Genomic DNA, 6,254 nt, shown 5'->3' with positions numbered 1-6,254 from the left:
ACATCAAAGGACAAGTGCACTGTGTCTTCATTATGGGAAAATCTAGAGTGGCCCCATTGAAACCAATAACCATCCCTCGAATAGAATTGACGGCTGCCGTGTTTGCAAGTCGTATTGGACAAAATGTGTAGGAAGGAGCTGCAAATGCAACTTAAAGACTCCATCTTTTGGACTGATAGTACTTCCGTACTGAAGTACATCAGTAATGAGACCTTAAGGTTTCGAACCTTCGTCGCAAACAGGGTTTCAAAAATACGCAGCGTATCAAATCCATCTCAGTGGAGATATGTTCCCACCGCAAGCAATCCTGCCGACTGGGCTTCCAGGGGAGTCAAAGTGGAAACGCTCCTGGAAGATGACACATGGGTGTCTGGACCTCAGTTTCTCACTGGACCTGAAGAACAGTGGCCTGGGAACCCTGGTGGCTCTGAAATGGCACCAGAAGACCCTGAGGTCAAGATAAGTCTGAATGTGAACGCTGTGCAGGTTGAAAAAGAGATGGATGCTGTAACCCGATTGATCAATCACTTCTCTTCTTGGATCCACCTGAATCCTTAGGTTGAAAAACCTGCTGCTGTGCCTTAATCGGAAGAGGAAGCAATTGAGTCTGACTCTTGCTCAGTCTGGCTTGAATAAGGAACAACAAGACCGAGAGATGAAAAAGGAAATGCAGACTATCAAGGCTCAGGTGGTCTCTGGTTTTCTTTCTATTGAGGACCTCCGAAAAGCTGAGAAAGAAATTATCTGCTTTTGCCAAAGAAAAAGGTTTCCTGATGAAATCAAAGGCTTGCAAAAGGGAGAAGGTGTGACAAGGACTAGTCACATCTACAAGCTCAACCCAGTACTTGAAGATGGTGTTCTGAGAGTGGGAGGATGTCTCAGTAGAGCAGCAATGCCTGAAGAATCTAAACATCCTGCTATATTGGCAAAAGATCTTCACATTTCTGACATCATTCTACGGCAAGTACACCAAGATGTGGGACACGGTGGTCGTAACCACATGCTATCTAGCCAGCGACAAAGATACTAGATTCCTGGTGCTAGTGTGGCTATAAGGAAAACCCTGTCAAAATGTGTTGTTTGTCGGCGACTAAATGGAGCTCCAGGAATGCAGCAGATGGCAGATTTACCTCGAGACAGAGTTTCTCCAGATGAACCTCCATTCACTCGTGTTGGAGTTAACTATTTTGGACCTTTTGAGGTCAAGCGAGGAAGGAGTATAGTTGAAAAGTATGGTGTTCTCTTCACATGCTTAACAGTAAGAGCCATCCACATCGAAGTAGCTTCATCCTTGGATACAGATTCCTTTGTTAATGCTCTTCGACGCTTCACCGCAAGACGTGGACAAGTATTGGAATTACGCTCAGATAATGGAACCAACTTCGTCGGAGCTGAGCGTGAATTGAGAGAGGCAATAGAAAGGTTGAATATTGCTAAAATCAACAACACCCTCCTTCAGAAAGGAATAAAGTGGACTTTCAATCCCCCTACTGGATCCCATCATGGAGGAGTATGGGAAAGGTTGATCAGATCTGTGAGGAAGGTTCTGAATTCCAGCCTGAAGGCACAGAACCTTGATGAAGAGTGTCTTCACACGGTTCTTTGTGAAGCCGAATCCATCATCAACAGCCGTCCCATAACGAGAGCATCCACAGATCCCAATGACTTGGAAGCACTAACCCCTAACCATCTTTTGCTGCTAAAAACCAAGCCGAGTACGTCAGGTGCGAGTGAAGACAAAAACTAGCTATCTAGACATGCCTATCACAAAGATCTGCCTTCTACAGGAAGCAGACGAGCCGTGAGGAAATTAGTGAACTTCATAAACCTTGACATTGACGTTTTTTCCGACTTTGTATTAAGTGATAGTAAAGATCACTCCTTCATAGGCTAACAAACTATATATTTTTTATTTTATTTTCTATTTTTTGCCTAAACAAGAAAAGGACACTTGAACAAAGGACGTTTTTATCCTTAAAAGTTTTTTCCTTGATTGTCTCCTACATAATTTTTCAGTTGTGTAATTATTATGTTGATATAATTAGGGGCCGGAATGTAGGAGCCACATATGAGGCCATTTCTGTGTTTGTTACGATACATGTTTTTTGAGTCACTATAGGTGGTGGGCGTGTCATTGGATTTGTGTGGTGACGTTTGTGCTTATATCCGGTTGCTTTTACCTGCGCACTTTGTAATAGATGGGGGAGTGAGCTAGAGAAGGACAATTTGTGTTGACCGCACGCACGCACGCACTCTCGCACGCACGCATACAAGGATATACGTGTATGAATATGGAATATTGCATTTTCGCTTTGGAAATAAAAGGTCAAACGCATACTGTGTTGGAAAGACTGAGTTTTTGCGCGTCCACAGTGTTTTGCACTGTTTTGTGCTGCAGCACCCCCTGTTGGCGAGTGGTGTACATTTGAAAAACTGAGTGACCACCTAAATAAAAATGATTAAACTACATAAAATAGTTATGATTTTACTTAAAATAAAATTAGCTGTATACAGTAGCATATAATAGTCATAGTATATATTTGTATATATCAGGTGGCTTGAATTTATTTTCCAAATAAATAAAATCCGAGTCATCTAGGTCGTAGGTCGTGGGGGAGTGACATAATTGACGCGACACACACACTGCAGAGTGACAACTTTCTAGAATGGCGCAAAAAAGGATTTTGGATTTTTTTTCTCCAACAAACAACCCAATAAAAATAGTGGACCACCAGCTACTCCTCAGCCCACCACCTCTACAACTAGAGTAATATGACACAGAAGAGACTGACACATCTGACTTTAATGCATGTCCATAGTAACATTTTGGACAATGTGGATGTAATAGAGAACCGCAGTGACGCGTCCTAAAACCAGGATGTAAACTTCTTCCGGTTCCTTCGTCAAAAACTCAATGCAATTTCTCCATAGGATTTTGGAAAATAGCTCGAAATAAGGTCTGTGGTTGACACACATTTAAGAGAAGGATCACGTTTTGTTCAGCCGGATAATCTCCACATGTCTCTCCTACTTTTATAATTTTTTAATCATAAATCTAGTCGCCAAAAGCGAAATGCTAACGTTATGCTATAAACGAACTACAAGCCAGTACAGCAGCAGGGTCGCACGACTTCAACGTCACGCCAACTTAAGATCGTTTCAACTGACTTGCACTGAAACTGCACTTTGAACACTTTAAATATATTAACATTTTAAACTGTATACCCCGTTTATCTAGGCCCTTTTTGTTTTATGTATAGGCTACATGTCACACTGTGGGAAACGATATCTCTGGATGTATAACACATGTAGAATTTGTTTACAATAAAGCTGACTTTGACTTCCGCGTGCTTGCATATTTTAACAAAGCTTTTCATTTTAGCCACACTGAATTTAACTAGCAGTCATGGCTGTCAATGACCAGTCTGATATCGTTTTACAAAGATGACAAGAAGAGTGTAGATAGAGGAGAGAACCACTACAAGTCAGGACACGTAAAACAGTGCAGCCTAGATGAAGGTGTGCTTACCGGTGTTGTCAGGGCTAGCATGAGGGACAAGGTTTATAGTGTCGGTGAGTAGTTATAGCAAGAGTACCGTTAACCTAGAGTTAATTTATTCACATTAATTCCCATCAACAAATCCATTTTATGTGTCACATGAAATCTTTATTAGGCAAGGCAAGTTTATTTATATAGCACTTTTCAACACATGGCAATTCAAAGTGCTTTACAAAAAATGAAAGACATTAAGAAATGGCATTTAAAACCAGTCATTAAAAAGAAAAGCTAATAAAATAAACATTAAAAGAAAAAATACATGGATAAAAGTTACAGTGCAGTTTAAGATGTGAATAGTTCAATTAAAAGCAGCGACAAAAAGAAAAGTCTTCTTGCTGGATTTAAAAGTAGTAAGAGTTGCTGCGGACCTGCAGGTTTCTGGGAGTTTGTTCCAGATACTTGGAGCATAATAACTGAACGCTGCTTCTCCATGTTTAGTTCTGACTCTGGGGACAGAAAGCTGACCAGTCCCTGAAGACCTGAGAGATCTGGATGGTTCATATTTTAGCAGGAGGTCAGAAATGTATTTTGGGCCTAAACCATTCAGTGCTTTATAAACCAGCAGCAGTATTTTGAAATCTATTCTTTGACACACAGGAAGCCAGTGTAAAGACTTCAGAACAGGAGTGATGTGATCCACTTTCTTAGTGTTAGTGAGGACTGCAGCTTCCTAATAGATGTTTTAGTGAGACCTGTGAAGACACCATTGCAGTAGTCCAGTCTACTGAAGATAACGGGACAAGTTTTTCCAAATCCTGCTGTGACATTAGTCTTTTAATCCTAGATATGTTCTTTAGGTGATAGTAGGCTGATTTAGTAACTGTTTTAATGTGACTGTTGAACCTCAGGTCAGAGTCCATGACTACACCTAGATTTCTGGCTTTATCTGTTGGTTTGAACATTGCAGACTGAAGCTCAGCACTAACTTTTATACGTTCTGACTTGGCTCCAAAAACCATTACCTCAGTTTTATCTTTGTTTAATTGGAGAAAGTTCTGACACATCCAGTCATTGATTTGTTCAATGCACTTACTCAGTGTTTGAATTGGAGCATAGTCTCCTGGTGAAATTGTTACGTAAATGTGTGTGTCATCTGCATAGCTATGGTAACTTATTTTGTTGTTCTTCATTATCTGAGCCAGTGGTAGCATGTAGACGTTAAAGAGAAGAGGCCCCGAGATTACAAATATTACACACCAGAAAACACAGAAATATCCATGAAATAAACATACAGTAGGCTATAAACAATTAAAGGAAGGCATTACAAATGTAAATATATTTGAAATAATAAAACAATCCCACCACCACAGGTATCTACAGGAGAAGAGGGAATTCTCTCCACAAAATGTGAATGCCCAGGTGGAGAATGGAGATGCAGTCATGCGGCTGCATTAGCCATCCACACTTTCAGCTGCACTGACACCCCCTGTCAGTGGAAGAAGCCAAAGGCAGCTAAACGTACGCATTCAGTGGAGGAGCTATTTCCTCCAACCAATAACTCATTCAACCCGCTGACAAGAGAGCCCACCTCCGGAGATCGTGACTGGCTGAGGGACAGACTCGGGGGCAGGTTCTCAGGAATGTCTTGGCTTCTCTCCCTCGAGCCAGAAGAGGAACACTACAGCTTGGAAACACTTACTGTTCCTGAAATTCTCAAATCTGTTGGGCATCAGGGACCTGAGGCAATTGTGGCAAGCATGGCATTGTCTGAGGAGCAACAGAGGGCAATTCAGGTGGCTACCACTGGTCAGCGAACCAACCCAAACTGGCATTGGTTCAGGAAAGGAAGGTTGACTGCCAGCAACTTTGGAGCTGTCCTGAGGTCAAAGCGTGTGACTGCTTCCCTTAGTGCCAGGGTGCTAGGGCAACAACAGGCCCTTGGTGGTGTTTTGTCTGTACAGTGGGGGACTATGAATGAATGTGAGGGCGTCAGGGCATTCACCACTGCAACCCAGATGCAGGTCCATGAGTCAGGTTTGTGGCTCTCCCAATCAGGAGTGTTGGGGGCATCTCCAGATGGTCTGGAAGGGTCTCCCGCTGTGCTGGAGGTAAAGTGTCCCTACGGAGCCAGGGAAATGACAATTAGTGAAGCATTGCAAGTCAAGGGCTTCTGTGTCAGTAAGGAAGGAGAAACATTCAACCTGCGTGAGGAGCATCCTTACTGGCACCAAGTGCAAGGTCAGCTTCACCTCACTGCAAGAAAGAAGAAGAAATTAAGAAATTGTGAATCGTTTAATTTACATTTACTCGCCTTTGCAATGTTGTGGTTGTTAGAGTGTTACCCCCTAAACACACCAGGAGCGTCTGCGCCGCGTTACGTTGCGGCTGCGCCACGCTGCGACCTCCTCCTGCGACCTAACACACCAGGCGCGTTTCAAAACGTTGCGGAAGCGGAGCGTCGTGTGTGCAGCCTCGCAGTTCTTAATTAACTTTAAAACATTAATATGTAGTTGTTACCTTCCACTCCACAAACTGCAGCGACTAAAAACCAGGCCTTGTCCTTTCTGATGTTGTCCTTGTAAAAAGCATTGGTTACATCGTATACAATGGTGTGTTTCTCCACTTCCATTATGAACACCTCGTCGTCCATTGTGCGTATCGTAGTGGAGGTGTTGTGATGAAGGAGGGGGGTCTGCTAAATTAGTATATACGCAGGATGGGCCTGGCCCGGATGCTCACCTTTCCACTTCCTGCG

The sequence above is a fragment of the Pseudochaenichthys georgianus genome, chromosome 11 (genome assembly GCF_902827115.2).
Source record: "Pseudochaenichthys georgianus chromosome 11, fPseGeo1.2, whole genome shotgun sequence".
NCBI classification, from domain to species: domain Eukaryota; kingdom Metazoa; phylum Chordata; class Actinopteri; order Perciformes; family Channichthyidae; genus Pseudochaenichthys; species Pseudochaenichthys georgianus.
This window is presented reverse-complemented; position numbering follows the sequence as displayed.